The 26606-nt window shown below is 37.9% G+C and overlaps 1 protein-coding gene across 9 annotated transcripts in view; it reads right to left on the bottom strand.

Moving 5' to 3' along the window:
- Window positions 1-26606, bottom strand: part of ADGRB1 (adhesion G protein-coupled receptor B1) — a 4264735-nt gene that overhangs the window by 3348719 nt on the left and 889410 nt on the right. For 7 of the 9 annotated variants that reach the window (XM_044067290.1, XM_044067287.1, XM_044067293.1 and 4 more), the window contains one exon: window positions 2865-2979. The exons of the other annotated variants lie outside the window; for them this stretch is intronic. The gene's annotated coding sequence lies outside the window, so the exon portion shown is untranslated. The remainder of the gene's footprint in view (window positions 1-2864; window positions 2980-26606) is intronic. 9 annotated transcript variants of the gene reach the window in all.

Raw genomic sequence — 26606 nt, forward strand, 5'->3', positions numbered from 1 at the left:
ATTGCAAGGAAATCCATCTAGAAATTATCTATTTAGAAACTGAAGGACCATGTTTTTTTCCTTCAAAGGAAAGGAACAATTGATCGATTTTCTAACTTTTATGTTTTGTCCAAACAGAATCTTAGTTGTCTGCATTTATGCAGTACATTAAGTATCCCTTCAACCTTATTTTTTACGAATGGGATAATACAAGAAAAGGGATTGACTGATTCAGAGACATTTCAGTCACCACTTTAGGTATAAAAGAAGGGTTAGTCATGGGGGTCACCCTGTCACTATGAAAGACCAGAAAAAGGGAGCTGTTTGCACGAAAGTTCTGAGTTTTTTCCATTCTGTTGCATCCTTTAAGTATTAGCCAGTAGTCTCAGGCATAGAGTTTAGGTCAGAGGTACTATATAAGAGGAAGGTGTGCCCAAGCTTTTGTAGACTGGCTGGGCATATGATATCCTTGGCAGGAAAAATTCCATCAGCTAGCATTATTACAATGGTGATCTAATAATGACCATCAGTACTTACAAATTAAAACACACATGGTCAGTATTTTTGCAATCAAACTGGAATCTAAAAAAGTAGCTGCACAAATCTATACATCTTGCTCCAAACCAGCTTGCTAGTTGGTGTCAAAGTAGTGACACCTGTACTCATTGGTAAGAAGTTGACAGGCTTGTTCTGAATGCACTGGAGTTCTTGAGTTTCCTGAAATTAAAGAGTTTCTGGCCACAGGATCAAACTTTGAGAATGTTTTTTTCCAACTGCTTTAATGAAGCATGGCCTAGTCCAATGTTGCATTTTCAGCAGATGAACAATGGGAAACTGGTTCCTTGTGATGCAGCATATTTGTTAGTGCAGCAGCAGTAGATTAGCAATTTTTATCTGAAGTAGCTTAGCAACAGTGTAGCCCTGATCATTACTGATGGCCAGTTGAATTCTCCTCATAACTAACAATGCTGGTTTCATGGGCCACCAAGGTTATAATTTACAGATCTTATTTAGTGTCACTTGGAGGCTGTGCATGTTCTGGATTGAGTACACAGCAAGTAATGTTTGGCATTTTTTTAATTTTTGAGGAAGTGGGTTAGAGTATTTGTATGCTAGTCTGAGTTGAATACTTTTATATCATTTTGAATAATGAATACATCTTAGAAGCTGACCAAAAGTATTTCTTCAATATTGTTGCTGTGTCACTACTGGTAAAAGTGTTTTTATCTTCTGAAAAAGAAATAGACAGCAACTTTTGAAGTTTATAAGAGGAAGTCAGGGACCTGTTATCATAGCAGTGGGAGTTTTTTTTTTTTACAGCTTATCATCAATGCATTTTAGTTACTCATTTCCATAGTGAATTAAGTTGCAGCTTTAGATTTTAAGAAGAGAGTTATCAGATATGTGTACTATAATATCATCAACATATAATGTACAGTCCCATGCATCCTTAATTGAACTATTGAAGAGAACAGTGAGTGGATAGGCAACAGAAAGAGCTGCAGTTTTCAAAAACACAGGTGTCAGATTATCCAGTGAAGGAGATTCAGGGTTGAATTTATGTAGACTGTATTAATATGTACAGTTTGAAGAATAATGTTGTGTGTGTTAGGAAGGTGGCAGTACTAGTTACTGGCTTTATAGTATAGTCATAACAGTGAAAGGTACATTGGCTGGTGATGCCAGCAGCATCACGATAAGTCAAAGGAGATAGTATGTGACTTTTGACTAGGTGATATACTTAGTTCACATTTTCCAAATAAATTTTGGGTGGGGGTGGTGTTCTTTCAAGCTAATGATCTCATTGGGTACGGCAGTGAGACGCTTGCTTGTGTAAATAGCTTTCTTTACTTTTTTTCATTTGTCTCACAAATTGTAGAGCTCAGACAAAAGTTTGATTTTATGATAGTTTGCCAAGAGATGGTCTAAGTTAACTATTATCTACTTGATTTCAGTTAGTGACCCAAGGCAAGTAAGTAGTGCATATTCACTTTCTCATGAGAGGTGCAAACTTATCATATCACTGAACGCAGCCTTACCCAAGAGCAGTGCAGTCCAACAACTTATACTGAAGCTGGACTCCATGTTTGCACAATCCTTATGTGTAGAAACTCTTAAGTGATGTGAGATTTACTGGTGTTCTAGATGGCAAATTTCAATTAAGACATCATACAATGTGTCATCTGGAAGTACACTTCCAGGCATTAAAACAAAAATCCAGTCCAGGCTGATCTCTTTGCCCCTTTAGTTCTATGGGTGGTGATGTTTTAGTATCACAGTAGAGCACCACTCCAAGTTTGACATGTGCCTGCTTCAAAGTAATAGTTCTGTATCACTACTAATACGGATATCTTGTTTTTACTGCACTGTCCACAATTCCTCCATCAAGAATAATACAGTACTCAGTGCAGACAATAGTATTCCATCACTACAACAGTCTGTTTTCAGCAAACCGGTATAATAAATACAGCATCATATAGTCCAAGCATTTCTATCCTTAGCAACAGCAATCCAGTGAATATATTGTCTGGAGCAATAACATGACTGTCAAGAATATTATATATATTTGCATCTCTGCATCTCATACTTATTTCTCATAATGGTTTCTTAAACAGAGAAAAAATGTTATCATAACCAGTACTTCATGTAGTGCTGAGCCTTAAATTCTCTACAGATCATCAGCCATACCTTAGCGGTTATATTTAACCCTAGTCTCTTCTCTTCCTTTTGTGTAAAAAAAACAAAAAAAAAAACATATTTTCTCTGTGGTTGGACTTAAAAGCTAATTACTGAACTCTGCTATCACTTGCCACTTCCTTCACGCTTCATTAGCAACTATACACCACTTAGTAACTGCATATGGAAAAAATTAAAAACATAAGTACCTTCTATAAAAATAGGATCTGCAGCATATGAAAGGTGAGACCAAGTGCAGAAGTGTCAAGAATCTTCCTTTTCTTAGAAAGCAGTTTCCATTTCCAGCAGTCAGATTAATTAAAACTGTAATGGATAAAACACGGCAAAGACAATTTCATATTTTTCTAGGCAGACAGCAGAAACTGTATTAGAAATATATAGTTCTGAAAATATCAATAATTTCCTGCCACAGTTTCCATCTAGAATTCAAACAACAATATGTATTATATTTAAAAGTAATAGTTAACAACAGGTTTTCTCTGCTATGTTAGCTGCCCCTAGCTATTTTCAAAGAAAATTTCTCCTTCACTTTGATTTTTACCTCCGTTTTGCTTGGAAGAATTGTTAACAGGCAATGTGTTAAGTGGAGACAGCAAGAGGATTAAGTATTCAGAAAACTGGCTGCACCATCATTAAGTACATAAAGAACTCCATAATGTGTTTTGTGTGGATATCAAATATTCATCAGAGTTCACTCTTAGGAGACAAAACAACAGTAAATTCATTTCTAGACTTCTGAGTTTGCCTTAGGAATTAATGATTGCCTTGAAGTGCCATGCATGTTTAAGAACATAAGACAAATAAAAATGTTTTATGCCTAACCAGCAAATACAATGTTGTGATAAGGACCCTGTTGTTTCTGACTCTTGGTTTTCAAAAACAGGGAAAAGTTTGCACACTCAAGGAGAACTACATCTGAAATTTAAAAAGAGGATGGGTAGAGGATGAACAAGGAAGGCCTCCACCTCCATCCCTACTTTTTTTTGTTAATTACAATTCCTCTTACAACTTTGCTAGTGCTCACAAAAGGCAGGAGCCTGCTATAGCATGTCTTTGTCGTCAGCTGCATGCTGCAGTACTACAGAATTTCTAACAGTATAAATTTGATCATAATCGTGTATTCTATAAGTCAAGAATTAACAAAATTTAGACAGCTTTCACACCCAAACACAGCAGCATCGCTAGGGCAGGGAGAGAAGGATAACAGCCCTGGATGTAAAGCATTGTGAGCACGATCAGCCAATCCTGATCTCTCTTTAATGCAATACCAGCTTGTAGTCAAACCTGAGTGCTGTAGCACTCCATGTGTGGTCAGTTTGCTATAATTTTTTTTTTAACTAAAACCATAGTGCTGTAGCACTCCATGCAGGCAAAGTATAAATTGTAGCAAATATTTGCTACATTTGTAGCAAGCAGTTTGATACAGTTGAAAAGATTTTTATTTTAATTAAAACATGAGTGCCATAGCTCTTGGTGCAGGCAGGGTGTAAACTCTAGCAACTGTTTGCTACAGTTTAAAAAGAAGAAATTTTTAATAAAAAACATGAGTCCCATAGCGCTCTGTGCAAGCAAGGTATAAAGTGTAGCAACTGTTTGCTACATTTGTCTCATAACAGAGTGATGTACACTGTCTTTCTGACAGCACTCTCTAAGTGTTTTAAGGCTTTGAAAGTCAGAAAAATACTTAGCACTTTTTCTGTAACCAGTTGTACATGGAGCAGATAAAGCTCCATGCACTACAAAGAACTGTGAATGGGTCTTTGATCATAACCCTTAATTATGTGTTCTTGACATGGATGCCAAAATTCACCTTCTTATTATCCATGCCTCAAGCACATAATAATGAGATTATGACTTGTGCCTCACTCATAATGCTCTATGCAGTACAAAGTCTGAATATGTCATATATGGGTACAGTACGCAGGGGTTAAGTATAGCCCCTGTCAAATAGCACTCTCAAGCAAACAAAATGCTCTGCATTATGTTTACATATGAGGAAATGAATTGCAACTATAGAATGAAGGGGTGGCAAAAACAGCACTGCGCCACTTCCATGGCTTTCTATTAACTTCTATATGATGAATGATCACTTGCTTGACATGGGAAACACAGTTATTATTCATGGTTTGACATTGCAGCTGGCTGCAGGCAGTAGAATGAGGGTGTGCCATCTGCATGCTCATTTTGCAAACATTTGCTTATGTTTCATGTATAACAGAGCAGGATTATAAACCATGGGATTGACAGTTGGCTATATGTTTCCTATGGCTTACTATTGCAATCTTGTAGTGCAGGGGATCCAATGGCATGTGGTGGAAAGACAACTTTCAAAGAGGCACAATACAGGACCAGACTACTACGAACTCACAATAATGAATGTGAAGTATAATTCGGTAGTCTGAGTTTAGTATTACGATTGGAGGTTATGGTACAGTGAGGAACATTTGTGATATCGAAGTTGGAATATATAATTTGCAGGGGTATGGGGCTGCGGGGGGGGGGGGCTTTCCCCCCTGCAAAACAGTAAAAAAATTGTGCTATTTAGGTAAAAGTCTAATGGTTAGTTACGCTGAATAGATTGAGTGCCTGACATCACCTAAAGTTATTTCGAATTAAGTTGAATGTGGACATGAATGAACTGACGGTCAATATTGTGTAAGAATCGAGATTACAGTTCTGACGTTATTTTCACTAATTTAAGCAAACAAAGAAAGTGCTTTCTTCATTTCAAGAGTGAACCATTTCCTACAACTGATTTATGTTGTTTTCAGTAGAGAGCAACTGCACAGCCCAATGTTTCTTTTATACTGTTTTTAAGTGTTTTATACAGTGCACACTGACTGGCTGAATGCAATTTGTACTTAAAATTCACATATATCAAACATTACAGAAAAAAGGGAAAACATTTGAAAGCTCATGAATGTAGACTCCCATAATGTGGAGACTGAATGGCTGCATATATATAAAACTACAATCCACTCTGCTACAGGCCCCATGAAGGCTCAGTGTCTCTCCAACCTAACACCACTCTTAAGTATTCAACTCCGGTATGACCTTTAACATTCCTATAAGAAAAGTGCAGTCCGGGTCTGAACTGTCTGCAAACAGCTACAGTTAACTTTGAACCTAACACCACTCTTAAGTATTCAACTCCGGTACGACCTTTAACATTCCTATAAGAAAAGTGCAGTCCGGGTCTGAACTGTCTGCAAACAGCTACAGTTAACTTTGAACCTAACACCACTCTTAAGTATTCAACTCCGGTACAACCTTTAACATTCCTATAAGAAAAGTGCAGTCCGGGTCTGAACTGTCTGCAAACAGCTACAGTTAACTTTGAACCTAACACCACTCTTAAGTATTCAACTCCGGTACCACCTTTAACATTCCTATAAGAAAAGTGCAGTCCGGGTCTGAACTGTCTGCAAACAGATACAGTTAACTTTGAACCTAACACCACTCTTAAGTATTCAACTCCGGTACCACCTTTAACATTCCTATAAGAAAAGTGCAGTCCGGGTCTGAACTGTCTGCAAACAGCTACAGTTAACTTTGAACCTAACACCACTCTTAAGTATTCAACTCCAGTACCACCTTTAACATTCCTATAAGAAAAGTGCAGTCCAGGTCTGAACTGTCTGCAAACAGCTACAGTTAACATTGAGTATGTGTCTAACTGTTTGAGCCAATCTTCATTTTCCCCTGGAGAGCACTGTGCTTTGGCTGTAAGCACCCCCCCCCCACCATCACCACCACCACACAGACACACATCTTCCACTTTCTCTTATTCCCTTCTGTTAGCAAATAGTATCAATAACTGATCCATACTGTGTGTTTGTTTATTTAAACTATACCACAGTAGCCTACTGATACAAGGTTATCCTGGTTTTCCACCTGAGAAATTAAGACAAGACTTACAGTTTCAGAGCAGTCCTTGGTCAATTGTGATTGTTCTTAACACATACTTGTCTTGCTTTGGCTCATTAGCAGCAGTACAAAGAACTGCCTGCTCACACCCTTGTTCTCCCTCCCTTCCCTGTTTATTACCTTAAGACAATCCCAGAGTTAATAAATATTACATGTGGCAGGCACCATTTGTAAAACTACAATCCACTCTGCTACAGGCCCCATGAAGGCACAGTATCTCTCCAGTAAGTGTTTTACAACTGTAAATGCCTATTTATGTTGAATTGTATTAGACATTTTACAACTGTATATGTTTATGTTGAATTTCAAGCCTGTACTCCAATCTGCTTACTTACACTATCAGACTATTTACCCCACTCATAGGACCAAAAACTGGGACTGGGTTAGCCCCGCTCCGCTTCACCCTCACTACGCTCGGGCTTGCTTCGCTCCCCTCCCTGTCCCCTTATCCCACCCGCCCCCACTGTGTCTACATTTATAGCCACTAGGCCACACCCCTACTTCCTCTCCAACCTACACAACTTCCTCTCCAATTTCCTCCCCCCCACCACTTTACTGTTTAACCACTACTATTCCTCTGAAGCACATTGACCCCACCCATTGATGACATATAACATGTCTATAAATAATTATAAACTCCTTCCTCTTATCTTACCACTCTTAATTCTGCCATACTTTCTTACTAGCTATGAAAATCTCACATTCGTAGGTTTCTCTTATCCAAAATGGCAAACCAAGACCCCACTACCTCCACTGACTGCAGAACTTACCCACTACTACACTACCCCAAAAATTATAAATTCCAACCACTTGCTTCTAAAAAAAACACTCCAATCAACACCAAAATCCAAATATGAACTAAAACTACTATTCAAAGTTATTAGACTACTAGCGTATCTAAGAAAAAACATAACCAAAGATGGGGACATCCATCCTAATCCAGGCCCAACCTTAACTCAAAATCCTACCAGCCCACCACTCTCCCACCGACTGGTCAACTCCCTCCTAATATGCCACTTAAACATTAGAAGCCTAAACAATAAGATACATAGCCTGCATGCTGTACTAGCCGCATACCTCCCCAATATAATGTGGCTATCTGAAACATGGCTCCGGCCATCAACCAAAGACAATGAGATCCTGCCTCCTGGTTACAATATACTTAGGGCAGATAGAGTAAAGAAAAGAGGAGGTGGAATAGCCGTCTTATATAATAGCACACTTAACATCATAACTAACCCTATACAACCACCCCAGGTCTCTAACGCTGAAATACTAGCTCTAAAAATTCTACTAAATAATCATAAGGGCATTAACCTAATTGTCACCTATATTCCCCCTGGGAACAATGTAGAAACACTAGAGGTCATTCTACATTGGATAGCCAACAACTACCCTCAAGAAACCATTGTCCTGGGCGTTAATATTGACTGGAACCAATGCACAGCACAGTCCAACCCCATCCCTGTTAACCTACATAGATTCTCTCAGATAATATCATCTACCACATGTACAGGTAACAATAACCAAAAGAGAGTATACTAGACTGGATACTCACCAACAGTCATCCCCAGAACTATATGTCTGAACTCTCCCTAATGATCTTAGTGATCACCTGCTCACATACATCATGAAAGACAAAATTAATTGTACAAGCTTACCTATTTATAGGTCTATCAGATCCAAGAAAAACTTTGACCCAACTAAATTTCAACTTGAACTCAAATCATGTAACTGGACAAAACTAAAGTTCCTTCCCTTGATGAGGCAGTGTCATCATTTAACAATTCATTCCTTACTATACTTGACTCGCATGCCCCTAAACACTCAATAAGAATTAAAACTCAACTAGCACCCTGGCTAACAACAGACACCAAAACCAAAATAACAACTAGAGACAAAGCGTGGGATAAATGGCACACTACCAAACTACCCCTAGATCGTATCAAATTCCAACAACTTAGAAATGAGACTAAAAAAGCCATCATACTAGATAAGAAAAATTACTTCTACAATCTGCAACATAAACATCAGAATAACCTTCAAAAGTACTGGGCAGGCATAAATAAACTTCTCCAACCAGGCAAATCCACTACTCCGACCCCAGGAACATTATCTGACAAGAGCCAAGAAGATATAGCCAATTCATTCAATACTTTCTTCACAGAAACCATCCAGTCATTAGCTAACCAACTTTCTCCTCCTCACACTTCTATAAACACTATACCCAACTCACCACTCTCTTTAAACTTCCAGCCAGTGTCCACATCCTTTATCAGATCCCTTTTGAAAAAACTGAAGCCAACCACCCTTTCAGCCGATCTTCTGCCGGCTGAATACCTGCAAATTGCTGCAGATGTCGTAGCCTACCCTATCTCAATCCTAATTAACAGAACCATAACCGAGGCCTCAATCCCCTCAATTTGGAAAATATCCTATGTTATTCCACTCCACAAAGGAGGTTCATCCACAGAACTATCCAACTATAGCCCTATAGCCATACTATCACCACTTGCCAAAATTATGGAAAAGTGCATGCACAACCAACTAATGCTCTATCTAACCCAAAATAAACTACTCACAGACTCTCAACATGGATTCAGACCCCATCATAGTACAACCACTGCCCTCCTCTCTTTTACTGAAACATTAATCTTAACCGGAATAATAAAAAAATATCCTCCGCTCTCTTCCTGGACCTATCGAAAGCCTTCAATATGGTAAACCATCAGTTACTTCTATATACTTTAAAACCCTGTATCTAGATACTCCAGCCCTTGACTGGTTTCAAGCTTACCTCACTGGGAGACAACAAGCAGTAATGTGGCAAAACAAGCTCTCCTGCCTACTACCAAATACCATAGGAGTTCCTCAAGGTTCCATATTAGGACCTCTCCTCTTTTCAGTCTTCATAAACGACATCCAAACAGTCATCCCTGAAGCCACCTGCATTCAATATGCAGATGACTCGACTATAATATGTTCCAATGCCTCTCTTGCAAATCTACTAACTACCACCCAACATAGCTTCACCAAAGTCGAAAACTGGCTTGCCAACCATCTCCTGATCTTAAATCCAAACAAAACCAAGTTACTTCTCTTCTACCCAACCAATAGATCTCCGACTGAAAACTTCACTATAAAATCCAATAATGGGACCATCATCTCCCCAGACACCTATACAAAGCTATTAGGAGTAAACATTGACAGTAAACTCAGATTTGATATACATATCAACCAAGCCATTAAGTCAGTCAACAAGAAACTTGGGACCCTATATAGAATTAAAGCCTTCCTTACCCAGAATGCCAGGGCAGCCACAGCCCGTTCACACCGTCTCTCTACCCTACTATATGCCTCTCCTGTCCTCACTCACCTTAACAAATCTGATCTGGCCAAGCTCTCATCCTGCTATAATCACATTGCCAGGTTCGTTACGGGCCTACCCTACAGAACACACCACTGTACTAACCTGAAAAAGCTTGGATGGATAGAATCCCCACACCTTCTTCACCAGTCCCAACTCATAGAGGCCTTCAAAATTCTTAAACAACCTGAGAATACCCCAGCACTAAAAAACTTAATGACTCCCTACTCCAATCTAAGCTGCCTTCGCTCAGCAAACAGACTCCTTGTCCAAACAACTAAATCTCTCAACCTAGGTAGTGACGCACTATTTGCCAACACCACTGGTAAAATATGGAACTCTCTCCCAAATAACATCACGCTTGCAACTTCTCTAAGTCAATTCAAAAATAGTCTAAAACTCCACATCAAGTCACACTGGCTATGTCCTTGCTCAAACCCAGACTAGCTCTGTGCCATTAACTAAAACATAAACAACTAGCTAAGATGATAAGTACTTTGTATACTGTGATAAAGAAATATGTATCCTGTCTAACTCTATGTCATTATACTGCCTACCGTCCTTGCTAATATGTTATTAATGTTACATTTGTAGTAATCTCAGAAATAGTAATGGCAGTCTTGAACTTGTATGTAAATAGCCTATGTTTTTGTTAAGTTCTTTCAGCTCATTTACTGTACCTAATTATCAATGTAACTCTGTTGGAGCTTTTCTCCCCGGGCCTCCGCTGAAAAAGGACATGTATCCAGTCGGACCATCCCGGTTAACAAATGTAAAATAAAATAAAATAAAAATAATAATAAATATATATATATATATATATATATATATATATATATATATATATATGTATACAGTGGATGTAAAAAGTGTACACCCCCCCTGTTAAAATGTCAGGTTTTTGTGATATAAAAAAATGAACCTCAAAAAATCATTTCAAAACGTTTCCCACTTTTAATGTGACTTATAACCATAATTAAATCAAAAGGTTCTTCAACAAAGTATTACTTTAAGGATGTGCACACTTATGCAACCAGCTTATTGTACGTTTTTTATTTTTTTATATTTTTCCACTAATAGATTTGTTTGTTTTTCAATTGAATTGTACAGGTCATAGGTCACATCAAAGGTGGGAAAAGTTTTTAAATGATTTATTGTGGTCTCATTTTTTACATCACAAAAACCTGGCATTTTAACAGAGGTGTGTACACTTATTATATTGTATATATCTATCTATATATATATATATATATATATATATATATATATATATATATATATATATATATATATATATATATATATATATATATATATGTATATATGTATATACATATATATATATATATATATATATATATATGTGTATATATATATATATATATATATATATATATATATATATGTATATGTATATGTATATATATATATATATGTATATATATATAGACATATATATATTTATTTATATATATATATATATATATATATATATATGTATACACATACACTCCAAGTTCGACTGGCATATTATACGTTTGGAGGGTGTGAGAGTTTGCCCACACCACAGTGATGCAAGGGGTCCTGCCCCCACCCCAAAAAAAAGAAGTTTAAAGGATAACAGCAATGTTCACTCTTCTACATTTTCGGTCTTTCTTTTGGTGGGGGGCACGTGGTGATTCATGGCATTGTAAGTTCATACATTTCAACAGGGAGCCTAAAATGTCATTGTGAAGCAACAGATACACAGGAAGTACACTAAAAAAGAATAACTTCTGCAGCATACTTTGCAAAACAGATGTGCTGATGATCTTGTTGGATTAAGGATTTGCAAACTAACATTTAGCAGTACTTCCGATACAATTTTTTTCTTATGCAAAGCAACCACTGAAGTTAAGATTATTAACAAACTGTTTCCAGTGTATTGCCTCTTTTTCTGAAATGTGAAAACTCATCATAAACTCACAGACGATAAATTACATATGAAAAGTAACTTCAAAAGAATATGCTAGTTTCCATCTAGTGTATAACAATCTGCAAGGTTGTTATACAGGGACAGATTAATAAAGAACTTGTGTGGTCATACTCTTTTCAAAGGAAGAAGGCAGACTAATCATCTGTTTGTTATGAACAGTCTCATGAACCCCATATCCTGGTCCAGCTATAAAAATGTGTGATACTAAAAATGGGTCAAGTACTTTTATGTTTTCCCCTTTAAGCGTGGGTTCTGGTGTCCTAATGTTTTCTGATATGCATATTTTATGTGTCTATTGCCCACTTAAATGATTTGCACACAGATAATAATGTGCTTAATTTACTCATCTTTTGTAAAATAAACAAGTGCATAAAGAATAACACTGAATTGGCCCATTAAAGCAATCAGTGAATACCTGACAAATAGCTACACAACAATAATTTGATAAGGAAATACGGAAGGCTCTTATCGTAATTATGACATTTTCCACTGTTGCAAATTTCCAAAAACATGCAAATGATAAACTGTTTAATACTACAAATGAAATATAAAAGCACAAATTAATCCACTTTTTCATATTAGCTTATGGTGTTGTAACTTAATAATACACCAAACTGTTAATTCATTACATGACATTTCTACCCCTTAGTTCTAAGGAAAATCATTGACTTTTGTGAGTTTTACACAGCAATTGGCATGTCGCTCATTTAAAAAATATATTTTTTTTATGATAATGTATATTTTCAAATCATAAATGGTCACATAGACCATTTATGATCTATGATTCTGTGATAAACAATCGTCTACAAACACATTACATAAATAGCCAACCGTCACAAAAACTCTAAAGATGGACAAAACAATTATTCAAATAAAAAAAAATCTTATCTTAGCAATTCCCTGTATCTGGCCTTATCAGCTTTTCTAGAAAAGTGAATATCAGACCAATGCAAGGCTGTTTCTGGCATTTTAGTTTTAAATTATTTTTTTTTCTTAAATTATGTACTTTCTGGTATTCAAAACATGCAAAATATGCTGATTATCTGCCACAACTTCTTAGGTGCTTTAGCTTTTCACCAGTTAAATAATTTCAAAACATCCAAAAACTTTTCATTGCTGTGACATTTCAATTAAAATCCTTGTTTCTCAGCCTGCTTGCTATTTGGCACCCATTTAGTATGATGACAGCCAACTGCTCTAATTATACCACTAGGCTGAGATACACATTCATTTGAAGTGTGCAGGTTTGCCCCTGTCCTGAGGTACAGTGCCCTAAGACTTGCTTATATAAAGTATGACGGTGAAGCTGGAGAAGCCACAATTAATGAAGGCTGTGGGGGCTTCCCCTACTGAAAAATATGTGATTTCAAAAAATTTTCAACAGATCAATCACCTTTCTCTGCCATCTAAACCGAATCTACTTCGTTGAATGATGATTCATATTTTTTTAACAATTTTGACTTGACTCAGCACCATATTCCACTGTTTAATGAGTATCCTTCCCTCTTACTCAGATATTATTCCTTCGTAATAGGTTCATAGGTAGGTAATAGGCTATTGGTGCTAGGGCCTATGCAAGCCTAGCCAACAAGGTTCCCTGGCTTTTGCCACCCAAGGCTGCTATTTACCTGTGCCCCTGTCTAGCAGGGCCACCAAAGTCATTCCCAGGGTGAATTTCCTATTACCCATCCACGCATTAAGATTTTTCTTGAAGAGTACTAGTGAAGAACTCTGCTTGACATAGATTGGTAGCTTGTTCCAGAGTATGGGAAGTCTCTGGGACAGGAATCTTTCCCTCTAGCATGTTTTCTTAATTGTGGTGACGAGGTTTAGGTCTCTAGAGCATGTGGATCTGAGGGATTGGGATTTCTTTGAGTGTAGCATGTCCAACAGCTCTGGGTTCGACATAGCTTTATATGTTAGGCAGAGAACACCTCGGAGTAGATGATATGCTATGGAGTAAAGGCGGAGTTTTTTGAGGAGGTCAGCGTAGGGTAACTGTTTGAGTCCCATAATCCTCCTTGTGAGGTATTTTTGTGGCCTCCCCAGCTGTTGCAGATGCCTTGTAAGGTACATTCGAAATGGGGCATTTTACTCTATAATTGGACTGATGAGAGCCAAGTAGAGGGGGACAATGACCTATTTTTTCCTGGATGAGAACCATTTCATGATGAGGTTTGCCACGTAGAAGGATTTCCTGACTACTGTGGTGATGTGATTATAAAAATAGAGGCTACTGTCCACTAGAATCCTGAGGTCTCTTATCATGCCTTCAGCATTAAGTGGGCTGCCGCCTATGTGGTAGTTCATGGGTACTGAGTTTTTAGCAAAGGGGATGACAATGCAATTTTTGGCGTTGAGCTTGAGGCCATGGCTCTGACACAAGGCATCTGTCTCGGTGAGGCTCTTTTGCAGGATGCCCACTTCATTTGGGGACTTAGCTATGGCACCCAATTTGCAGTCATCTGCGAACTTTGTCAGCCAGAGGCCCTCTGTGTTAGCTTGTACTTTAGAGAAGTAGATCCCAAAAAGGAGGGGACCCAAGACTGAACCCTGTGGTACTCCACTTGTCACAGGTTTGGGTTCAGATTTGAAGACCATAATGTTTACAGTGTGGGTTCTGTCAGTGAGCCATTTGGTGACCCATCTTGTGATGTATGGATTTATACCTAATTTGGTAAGTTTCTCTATGACACCAGAATGGGGGATGGTGTCCAAAGCCTTGGCAAGGTCGAGATAGGCTGTGTGAACTGCCTTACCATTGTCCATGGCTTTGGTGACTGTTTCAAAGAAGTCGATCCGGTTCAGGAGATATAATCTGCCCTTCACAAACCCGAACTGGGTGGGGTCCAGAGTTTGGAGGTTACCAATATCCTTGTTTATGAGTTCAATGATGATACCAAAGTGGTTAGAAAAACATTTTATATAGCCCACCTAATCATGAAGGGATTCACATCTAGATCAGGGGAGGTCATCGTGCCTCTTTACTCATCCCTCATCAGGCCCATAATTGAGTACAATGCCCCTTTTGGGATGTACCTTACCAGACACCTGCAGCAACTGGAAAGACCCCAAAAGTACCTCACCAAGAGGATCAAAGGGCTCAAACAGATGCCATATGTTGCCCGGTTAAAGAAACTCCAGCTCTACTCAGTGGCATACCGCCTGCTCAGAGGCGATCTGTGCCTGACATATAAAGCCATGTCCAACCCGGAATTAATGGATATGCTGCACCTCAGAAAATCCAAATCCCATTGAGCTACGTGCTCGAGAGACTTGAACCTCAGCACTGAAATAAATAGGACATGCTGGAGGGACAGATTCATAACCCAGAGGCTCCCTTCACTCTGGAATAAAATCCCAGTCCAGGTTAGGCAGAGTCCCTCATTGACTCTCTTCAAGAGGAATCTTGATGAGTGGATGGGAGATCGTAGGTTTACCACGGGTATCACTTCTGTGTCACTGTTAGACAGAGGCACAGTATACTAACCTCGAAAAAGGGCATAGCAAAATTATTTTAAAATGGTTGGCGAAAGCCAAACACACTCTGGCTAGGCTTATAAATGCCCTAGGGCAGATAGCCTAGTGTGAACCTATGAACCTATACATTCCATGGCCTTGCAGACCAGGCTCATCAAGCTAATAGGGAGATAGTTCCTGGGGTCTGTGGTGGCTCCCCCTTTGCGGAATGGTACAACTGTTGCCATGCAGGTTGCCGTGCACCATTCAGTGGGTACAAAGCCTGTCAAGAGGCTATGATTGAACATGGTGCTAAGGTGGGGGACTAGTTCATTCTGAAGTTCATGTAGAACGCAGCCAGGAATATTGTCCAGTCCCATGGATGCTGTGTTCTTGGCTTTCGATAGTGCTGTTTTCACCTATTCTGTTGTGATTGCAGGGGCACTGCATTCTTCCAGTATGGATATCAGCCCTTTAGGAGGTGTGTGTGGGGGGGTAAAGTTGGCACTGAACCTATCAGCCAGGATGTTGGCGATATCATTTGGTTCCGTGATTTTTGTGCTGTTGTGCTGTAACTCAGAGCAGATCTGGGTGTTGCCATATTAGTATCTTCTTCATTTCCCACTTATTTTGTTTAAATATCACACAAATAAAATAAACAAGCAACAAACACATATAAATCACAATATAAGAGCTACAACAGCCTAAGTTAAATTACCAAAGAAGAATTGTCATATAATGATCATAAAATAACCGTATGTTGCTTTCCTAAGAGATTGGAATGAGGGGACAGCTAGAAAAAGCCTCAACCTCAATTGCCAAAATTTCACAAAGGAGACCAGTTTCACAGAGCCATAAATGGCGAAAACACCTGCCTGAAGTTTCAAGCTTCAGTCTAGAAATAACTAACTGCCTGTCACCTGATGATCTGAATGATCAAAGAGAGATACAGGGAACCAGCATATTTTTCAGAGTGAATCCATATTAAGCACAGCTCAGCAAATAAATAAGACCTTAAATATAGATCTTGTTACAAGATGTAGTTTTTTCAGATACTAAAACACAGGAGTAATATCACAAAACCTATAAAAACCTGTTAAAATTCTGGCAGTGGAATTCAGGACCCAGTACAAATCATTAAGATCCTTATCAATGAACCTCAGGAAAAAGCACTGTGTAGCAGTCAAGAAGTGATAAAACAACTGCACAAACACCCACGGACTAATTCTTCTTTGAGAATAACACGAGATTAGAGGTAAATCATCCAAACCATCTGTACCCAGTATTGAACAAGCCACAGTAGGGATGAAGACACTCTAAATGTATCCCTACGTCCAGAGCTGCTGAGCAATCAAGTAGGACCAAGACTGAATATCTTTATTCTTACCACAAAATGGTCACTAACCAGACTAACAAGAACAGTCTCAGTACTGCGTCCTGATCAAAAAACAGGGCATTGGATGACAAAGAAGGAACAGCCATATAAGTAAGCTTAGCATAATATTAGATGTTCTAATGATCACTGCTGCAGTAACCTTAGCTTTATGGGTTAACTCCTGCCAAGAATGTAAAAGCAGCTTTCAATGCTTCAGGACACCCTTCACATGACCAAACCATCAGTCAGCTTAACCTGAGCTGATTAAAAAGACAGGTTTGGGTAACAAAACCTTCAAAGCATTTATGCCAACAGAGAGAGGGAGGCTGAGCCCTACAGAGATAATGCTAGGAACAACAAAAATAAGTATTCACATCCTAGCATAAAGAACACACCATAAAATAAGGGGGATGAAGGGATGGAGGCTACTACAGCAGAGATCATTTAAGCATCTACTGTTACAGTGCATTTACTTACACAACTGTATATGTTCATCATACTGATCACTGCTGCAGTAACCTTAGCTATGTGTGTAGAATACCCTAGCTTATTACATCTGGAAGGTGGAAGGTAAAGGGTATAGAAGTACCTGGAGAATGGTCTTAGTAAAGCTTGATCTAGACCTAGAGAAGGAATCAAGCATGCAGTGCCTTGTAAATGTATGTATAGAAGGCTAATTTGCTGCTTCTAGACTACTTCTAGAAACTAACCATTTCTAAAAGTCCATAAATGAAGCAAAGACCCTGGTAGAATGGGCTTTGACCCTGCATTGAATAGTTTTGTTGTGGTGAATATAACAAAAGATAATAGCCTGAGACAACCATTTAGTAATAGCCTGTTTAGACACAGGTTGTCCCTTCTTCTTACCTTCACAGTAACTGAACAACTGAAGCTGAAGATCTGAAAGATATAGTTAAATCAAGATAGTACCTGAGCTCTCCCTCATTTTCCATTTCAGGAAAGAAAATCATGAGATGGATAGTATGGATTAAAGTAAATTCAGATACTATAGGCCTAAAAGAGTTATTTCTCAAATAACCCTATCTCTATGGAAAATGAGATAGGGTTGACTCACCATAAGAACTTGCAACTCAGATATCCTTCAAGCAGAGATCAGAGCAATTAGTTAAACTGTCTGCCATATTAAGAACCTCAAGTCAACCAGGTCATCTGGTTCAAATGTAGCAAGTGTTAGCTTCTCTAACACAAAATAAAAAACTCAAGGAGGGTCCACCAGTTTTCTTGGAGGTCTCTTATGCAAAACCCATTTTTGACAAGAGAAAGCATTAAAAGAGAAGTATCCATGAGAAGACATGCTAAATAGCTGATAAAAGAACCTTGACAGAGGAGTAAGAAAAGTTATAGGACAGTAACTCACACACAAATATTGTAAAACCAGAGAACAATTAGCCCTGAATGTGTGCTAGTTATGTTATTGGCACCAACTAGATTTTTTAGTAGCAGGCTTTCTTGTCTCCAATAGTTCCTGCTGTATAGCCTCAGTAAACAGGTGCCTACAGAGAATTAAGACCCTATCATCCAAGCAGTCAGTTGAAGTTGATTGGGGTCAGGGTACATCAAACTCCCATGATCCTGTGTGAGCAGATCTATTCTGTGAGGAAGCCTGTGGTAACTGCCCCTGGCCATTTCCAAAAGAATGAAGAAACACTGCTGCCTGGGCCAGAAGGGAGTTAAAGCAATTTTCTTGGAGGATTCCTTCTTAATCTTCAGAGGTATCCTGAATATCACTGGAAAGGGTGAAAAAGCATATAGGAACATTCCAGTCTAAGGAAAGGAAAAGGACTCCCTTTATTGCCTTCTTACAGGGAGTCCTACAGCAGAATCTCACCAGCTGATTGTTCAGACAGGAAGCAAGTAGGCCTACTTGAGGAACATACCCCAGATCAATAAAATTTTGGAAGACCCTGATCTAGTTTTCATTCATGAGAATCTAACCTTGTCCTGCTCAGATTGTCTGCCACACAGTTTTAATCTGACAGGATGTAGGATGATGGTAATGTGAGACTGTGCTGTGAAACTGTATCCCAAGCTAACATGGCTAGTCTACTAAGGGGTGTAACCTGGTTCCAACTTGCTTGATGATGTGCCACATGGCTGTGGTATTGTCCGCAACAACTTGAAGAAGTCCAGGGAACCAAACATGATTCAGGAGTTGAGTGCCTTGATCAGGGCAAGCATCTCTTTTATACTTATGTACTTACTTCTGGTGCTGGTACTAAACAGACTTCAAATATCATTGTATTTCTCATGTCAGTCTTGCCAGGGGCATCAAGAGAAATATAGATGCCATGAGATCCTAAAATCTGAGGCATTCCCTAGAGAAAATTTATCATCAGTTACAAGGAACTGCCATGGGGGTACCCTTTGCCCCATGTATGCAAATTTATTTATGGCCATGTTTGAAAGGGATTATATTTATAGACATAATTTTGTAAAGAACTATGTCTTGCATTATTAGAGATACATAGATGATTTATTTTTTTCTGTCAAGATGGCTTTGATGAAGTGCAAAATTTTGTGAAAGATTTACATAAAAATATTTATCATCTATCTTTTGATGGATTTCAATATGGGAGGGAAATACATTTTTTAGATTTATATGCAATAGGATTAGATAATGGATGTATTTGGACCTCCGAGCCCAGAAAATTTATGGATGGAGGACAATATTTGTATGGGACCAGTTACCATCCTCCTCATTTAATAAATTCTCTACCTTATGGAGAATTGTTGACGTTACATAGAATCTGTAACAATAATGAAGACTTGGGTAGAGATATTGTACAGACATCTATAATGTTTTTGAACAGAGGGTATGATATAAACACTGTCTATGGTGCCTTAAATAAGATTAGTGAAGGAGATCAAATATATAGATATAAGAATAGTCATAAATTGAATCGGGATGTTGTATATGAACAGGAAAAGATTTATTTTATAATCACTTGCAATATTTTAAGAGATAAAAAATATGAAAGCAGGTTAAACATTATTGGAATTTTCTTATGAATGATGACAAATTACAGAAGATTTTGTGCAATAACCAATTGGTATAGAAGAGGGCAGAGTTTAAATGATAGACTAGTTAGGGCCTATTTTATGTTACCTGAAGACAATTTGGTTTCTGTTTTGAGATCTAAAGGTACAAGTTCCTTGTAGGAACTGCAATGTCTGCCAATTTGTAGTATCAGGTTTTGAGAGGATAAATATTAGATTTGATTCTGTGAGATTGTTTTCATGTGAAACTGAGGGGATTATATATACCATTCATTTAGAACCCAATTACAGGAACACATTAGGGACATAGAAAAACAAAAAAACAGAGAGTTCAGAGGCTGTTCATTTTATGGAATGTCACAATAGTGACTTTACATTATTACAAGGAACTATTCTGGAAAAAGAGTTTGTTAAATTGATGCTGCTATGTTAAAAGACAAGTTATTATTTAAAGAATCTGTTTTTATACTTAAATATAACACTCTTGCACCTTATGGGTTAAATTATGAAATTAACTGGATGTATTTGATTTGATTAAGGTTTTATTGATTGATTCTTTTATTCTTTTATTAATGCATGTATATATATGAGGAATGTATTTGAATGTTTAGTTACTTCTTGAAGGCTGTATTGGCTGAGGTGCTAAAGTTTATTTAATACATTTTTGGAACTGTAGACAGTTGTATTGATTCATCATTCTCTGTTCCTTTGGTGATTTTTGGAGTATTCCCTAGAGGTGAGTGAAGTCTGAGTGGAAAAAAAAATAGATCCAAATATAGTTCCATTTTTTTCTGTGGGATAACATTTTCTTTGAACTGAGGTTTCTGGATGACAATTAAGGAACACAATCCTGTGTGAAAGAGTCAAAAAAGACTTTTGAATGTTCTTTTGTAATCTCAGCTTGTATAAGAGACCTCTCACCCAAGTGAAAGATTCCTGGCACTTTGAAAAATATTCTGCAAAGATAAGCAAGTTGTCTAAATATGGAGAAATATGGATACCTTGTAGCCTACTATGAGCTGTAACTGGACATAGATACTTTCTGAAGATTCTTGCTACACTGGATAGTCCAGATGGTAAGGCAGAAAACTGATAATGTAATCCAGACACACAAAACCATAAGAAATGCCTGATGTCTGGATGAATAGTGATGTGATGATAGGCAACTTTTAAATCTAGTTTTACCAGGAAACTTGAATATGGAATAACAGGTAACAGGTTATGAAGTGACACCATTTTGAACTTGAGCGCGATCACAAATAGGTTTATTAAAGAAAGTTCCAGAACTGGTCTTCAAGCATTTTCTTTCTTTGGCATTAAAAATATCCTTGAATAAAAAAATTTGCCAACCTGAGAAGGCAGAATTGGTTCTATTAGTCCCTGGGACAGTGTGCATTGAAGGACAGGGGGAAATAAAAGAGTCTGGCCTGTTGGATGAGGAATTACGACCTGGAAAGAATGGATTTTCACCCAATGCCATCTGTAACCTTGAGGAATGATCTTCAGAACCCATTTGTCTGAAACTATCTACTGCCAAAGATTAAAGTGGAGAGCCAGACATTCTGGAAGGGAAAAACGACTGCCAGGGTGGGAGAAGGCCCCTTAACCAGTCATTCTGACTTGTTAGACTGTATTTAGTTTGTGGAGGGAGTTTCTGAATTCTTTTTGTAACCCCTTAGCCATCTCTTCTTAAATGTCTGTTTATTCACTTTTTTGTGACAGTTTATTTTGTCTTTTGCCCAATTTGGATGAGGGGATAGAGAATACGCCAGAAAATTTGGAAAAGGAGGGCTGAAAAATCTTAGAGATTCCCTGTATCAACTTACCCCTTTCATCACAATTTATGATAATCTCTGCAGCAGAGGGACCAAAACTAAATCTCTGTCCAAAGGGGAAGTTAAAATCTTATTTTTTACTTAATCCCTGAGGTTCGGAGAATGCAGCCAAGCAAATCTCCTCAAAACAGTACCTGTGGCCATAACCATGGAAGAGGAATCATCTGAGTCATACACACACTGTAAATGATGAGTTGTGACTTGTACAGTGGATGAAACTAAATTATTTAAAGCAGATTTTCCCCACAAAAAGAAACTACAGGGAAAAAAAGCATTCCTCATACTTTTCACACTTAGTCAGTATAAATTTTAATAATTGCAGTTTTCGCATTTACAGTGGAAATTGGTTTAAACAGATAGAAAAAGAACATTGCCATGTTTTCATGTTGTCTGGGAATCAGACTGTTTAACATGCTTATATCTGTCATCACAAATTTTGTACGATAATTTCCAGTGTTACACATTTAAACATAAAATACTAAAGAATGGTGGATTGGAGATGCGATTCTCTGACTGAACATAATATATGTCTGAAATTCAGAATGTTCCATAGCAATCACATTATGCTACTGTAGACTGTAATGAAACACAAACTGATTTTTAAAATCAACCCTGTCAGCCTTCAAACACTAGCCAAAAAAAGCTACAGAAGATGAGTCACTACAAATTCTAAAAGAAATTGGAAACAACTAATTAATATGGAAGAAATATGCTGCATTGCAAATCATGGCCCAAGTGAAGGAAAACAGTAACAGCTAGTGTAAACTGCACAGTTTTAATGAAGAAAATAATGACAATAGAAAGGTCTGACCTAAGAACAATTGTTTACCAAACTATGGAAAATCATAGTATACAAAATTGAGCAAATGCCCACAAAAATGGTGAAACAGAGATTGAAGTAATTTTCCAGCACATGCTTCTTAAACGGCAAACGAAACCTGGAGAAAGAGGAGAAAATTTTATGTTATAGAAGGAGGGGAGGGACTACCTCCTGTAAAAGTTTTCAGTGTCAAGCTGACTTAAGCCCTTTGGTAATTCATATAGGTTGAAGAGGGTGGACGGGATTATCCTAGATTAAAGTATTCTTTAGTAACACTAGAAAACTGAAAGTGAAAATTTGATATTTACCATGTTATCAGTATACAGTGATGCCATCACCCAGTCACAGAATGTATCAAATGTTCTTGTAGAAAAATTACATCCACTCTTCAAAATAAGCAAAGAAGCAAATCAGACTCCTCCACAGATAAGAAGAGACATCTTTTTTTAACTACACACATGATAATTGTGCCCACAAATAAAATGAACAAGTTATCTGGCTCTGTGGCTTATACAATGAAGCCCTGACTACCACACAGATGACCCCAGTTTGAACAACTCAGGTGCTGGAAAAAACATGCAAGTGAGGGTGGCAGTGAGTGGCTGGCATTGGCTAATTTATCCTTGAATAAGAAGTGGTGGTTTCAGTTAGCTGATCCACTATCATTCAAGTTCAGGATTACACAATACCTCAAAAGCCAGGATAAAGGACCTAAGCCTGTCATGGCAGCCCTCACAGACATCTGGTTACAAGCATGCACATGCATGGTGAAGGTATATGATGCCCTGGGATGATGTGGGTGCTCACATCAGCAACAAGGGGTAGGGTTAGGGCCTCAAAAGAAATTCCACTATTACTGGAATGCCTGCAAAGGCAAAAAACACTTCCATCCTGGTCATCTCTCACTACTGCACTGGTGGAAATGAATGGGCTTAGGAACAATAAGGACAGGCTCAATGGTAAGCAGGCAGGGAATAACACAAAATACAGGGAAAAATAAAGGTCCATGATACCAGACAACAAAATCCCTGGGTTCCAATACAGAATAAAAAAAAAGTTGACTAAACCTTTAGTTTATTTCTTTGGTACGGGGGCTAATATATCAATGTCTTTCCACCATCCAAGAAGATGATGAGGAAAAATGGAAAGCCTTTCATAGAATCCTTTCCGGGAATGATGGAGTATAAAATGGCCACTCACTATTCTATGCATAAGTTGTAGAATCTTTATAAATTTCATGTCATCCGGTGATTGAAAGGGGGAGTCAGCTTCATCCCAATTATCAGCTGTCTTATGGACATGTCCATGACTATGCTGAAAAACTGAGTGGTGCCTTTTCATAGAAATGGGGAGGGGGCGTTGAGTTACAGCAGATATAGAAAATTTCAGACCCACCTGCCTGACCAGTATTCTATTATACTATATAAAATCATTTAGAGAGCCATTATGTCAACAGAGCTGAAGGAGTAAATAAAGAATAAGAAGATGACAAATTCAGTGAAAAGCATGATTATTTCTTCCAGTCTTTATTTTTCTGTTATAGGTAACATTAGTACCATCCTAGTCTATAGTATCATGAAATATGTAATACTATTATAGTTAGTTTTTTACAAACGCACCCTGCATTTTCTGGGACCCTTCTCTAATGGAGGGTGCACTAAACAGAGTTCTGTCACCTTGATTTTATCAGAAAATGTTTATCAAAAAAGCAACATATCACATAGTCTATTTATAGTTACTAAATCAAATAATTAACAATGACAGCTACAGAATGAAGAATGAAGAAGCCCAAGGTTTAGCATTATCCCTGACCCTTAAAGCTAAAATATCCATGTTTGTATTGAAAAATACATTTTGACTAATAGAGACTTTTCTAAACTTAGTATACGGCATGACATTCATTCAAAACATTAGGCTACATGTAACTAAACTACTGAATACTGTAAATAAGATACAAAAATGGAGGTGAGATCCTTAGACAAAGAAAATAGCAAATTACACAGAAATAAATGGAATCCGGGAGAAAAAATACATGCAGAATAATATTCAGGAGGAGGAATGAGGTTTAATGAAAAGAAGGAAGTGAACAATTTATGTAAAATTGGAGAGAATGATAACTGTCAAAAATGAAATGTGAATAATGCAAGAACAATGTTAATATGTTTTTTTTTTGTTTGAGTTTTTTTAGAATCATGTCTGTATCAGTTTTTGTTTTGATTTAAAAAAGATGTTTATAAAAAAGACATGAGGCTACCTGATTTCAAAACACTGGATTTGGGTTCCTCTGACTCTGTAAAATTTGACACAGTGTGCAATCATTAATCCTGCCAGTTATGATATTTTTCTATACTTCCTTCTGTGAAGCCCTGGCTCTTTTAATACCTATGAGATCTACTGAGAAACCAACTCCTGACTGGAATTCAATAATTCTTATCATTATCCTTATAATCCTCCTGGGATAGTCATTTGACAGTAAGGAGACCAATGATTCTGTTAAAGTTCAACTATCCTGAAGTTGATAATTCTGCTGAGATTCACTCATCTCCTTCAGTCGTCTAATAGGGGAAGCTCTTTACTGAGCAGAGGACCTAGAACTCATTTATTTAGCTGAAGGCTTACTTATTCTGTCAATATTGCTAGGGGCTGTCAGACTCCATTAACCTACTTTAAGTAGCATATTTTAAATCATGTTAAGGTGCATATTCTTCAGTCCTAATGGACTTCAATGACATTACTGCTCACACAGAGGACCCTAAATCAGTTACTTAGGATGGACACTGAAATCATTAAGCTGTCTAAGAGCATCTGACTCTCTCTTTGCATTTAAGGGTCCCCCACAAAAAAAACTTCAATGCCACCCATGAACGTCTCAGTCCATATGAGATTCTATTGGAGCCTGGAATTCATATTGATAGGGTTAGATTCAGGCTCACTGCTAGTAGTTACCTCTTTGCTACTTACTTATTTCATTTGATTCCGTTAATAAAGTTAATTCAACAAAGTTAGGTGTGCAAGATATATATATTATTTCTTTGCAGTACCTTTCACCCTTTATATTATGTGATTTTGAAATAGGAGATAAGGAAAAACTGAATGCTAGTAACCAAATATCCAGATTGAACTACAAAGCCTTCAGTATCTGTCACTGTGCCATCATGCCTACTTGTGACCACCCTGCCCATACAAGAGTTTATACTTTTAGAAGTCATTTGCTTTTCTTCAGGGATGCTCAGATGCTGGAAATCACTGTAGAAATAGTATGTTCCAGGTGGCTACAGTTATGTAAGTATGACTGATATATGGCTAAAATGAGAATAACATAGGTTCATAGGTAGGTGCTAGGCTATCTGCCCGAGGGCATTTATAAGCCTAGCCAGAGTGTGTCGGCTTTCACCACCCCATTGATTAATTAACTGATCCTCAGTCAATTAGAGCCAATGAAGTGATCCCAGGGATGTATTTTCTGTTACCCATCCACTCGTCAAGGTTTCTCTTGAAGAGTGTTAGTGAGGAGCTCTGCCTAATGTAGTTTGGAATTGTGTTCCAAAGCATGGGGAGTCTCTGTGAAAGGAATCTATCCCTCCAGCATGTTCTATTTATTGTTGTGGTGAGGTTTAGCTCACTAGAGCGAGTGGCTCGCAGAGACTTTGATTTCTTTAGGTGGAGCATGTACATCAATTCTGAGTTGGACATGGCTTTGTAAGTCAGGCAGAGATCACCTCTGAGTAAGCGATATGCCACTGAGTACAGCCGGAGTTTTTTTCAGTCGGGCTGCGTAGGACATATGTTTGAGGCCAGTAATCCTCTTGGTGAGGTACTTTTGTGGTCTCTCCAGCTGTTGGAAGTGTCTTGTGAGGTACATCCCAAATGGGGCATTGTACTCTATGATGAGTCTGATGAGTGACGAATAGAGGGACACTATAACCTCTTTATTTCTAGATGCAAACCCTTTAGTAATTAGATGGGCCACATAGAAGGATTTCTTAACTACTTTGGCAATATGATTGTCAAAGGAGAGATTACTATCTACCTGGGTCCCCAGATCTCTTATTACCTCTTCTGTATTAAGGGGGCTGCTGTACTGCATACTGAATACTGAATAGAAGTTGGGATTTGAAAACTTTCATGGAAGTTGCTACATCTGAAAACACATT

Source organism: Protopterus annectens, chromosome 3.part1 (genome assembly GCF_019279795.1).
Source record: "Protopterus annectens isolate FY-2018-M chromosome 3.part1, PAN1.0, whole genome shotgun sequence".
Classification (NCBI taxonomy): Eukaryota; Metazoa; Chordata; order Ceratodontiformes; family Protopteridae; genus Protopterus; species Protopterus annectens.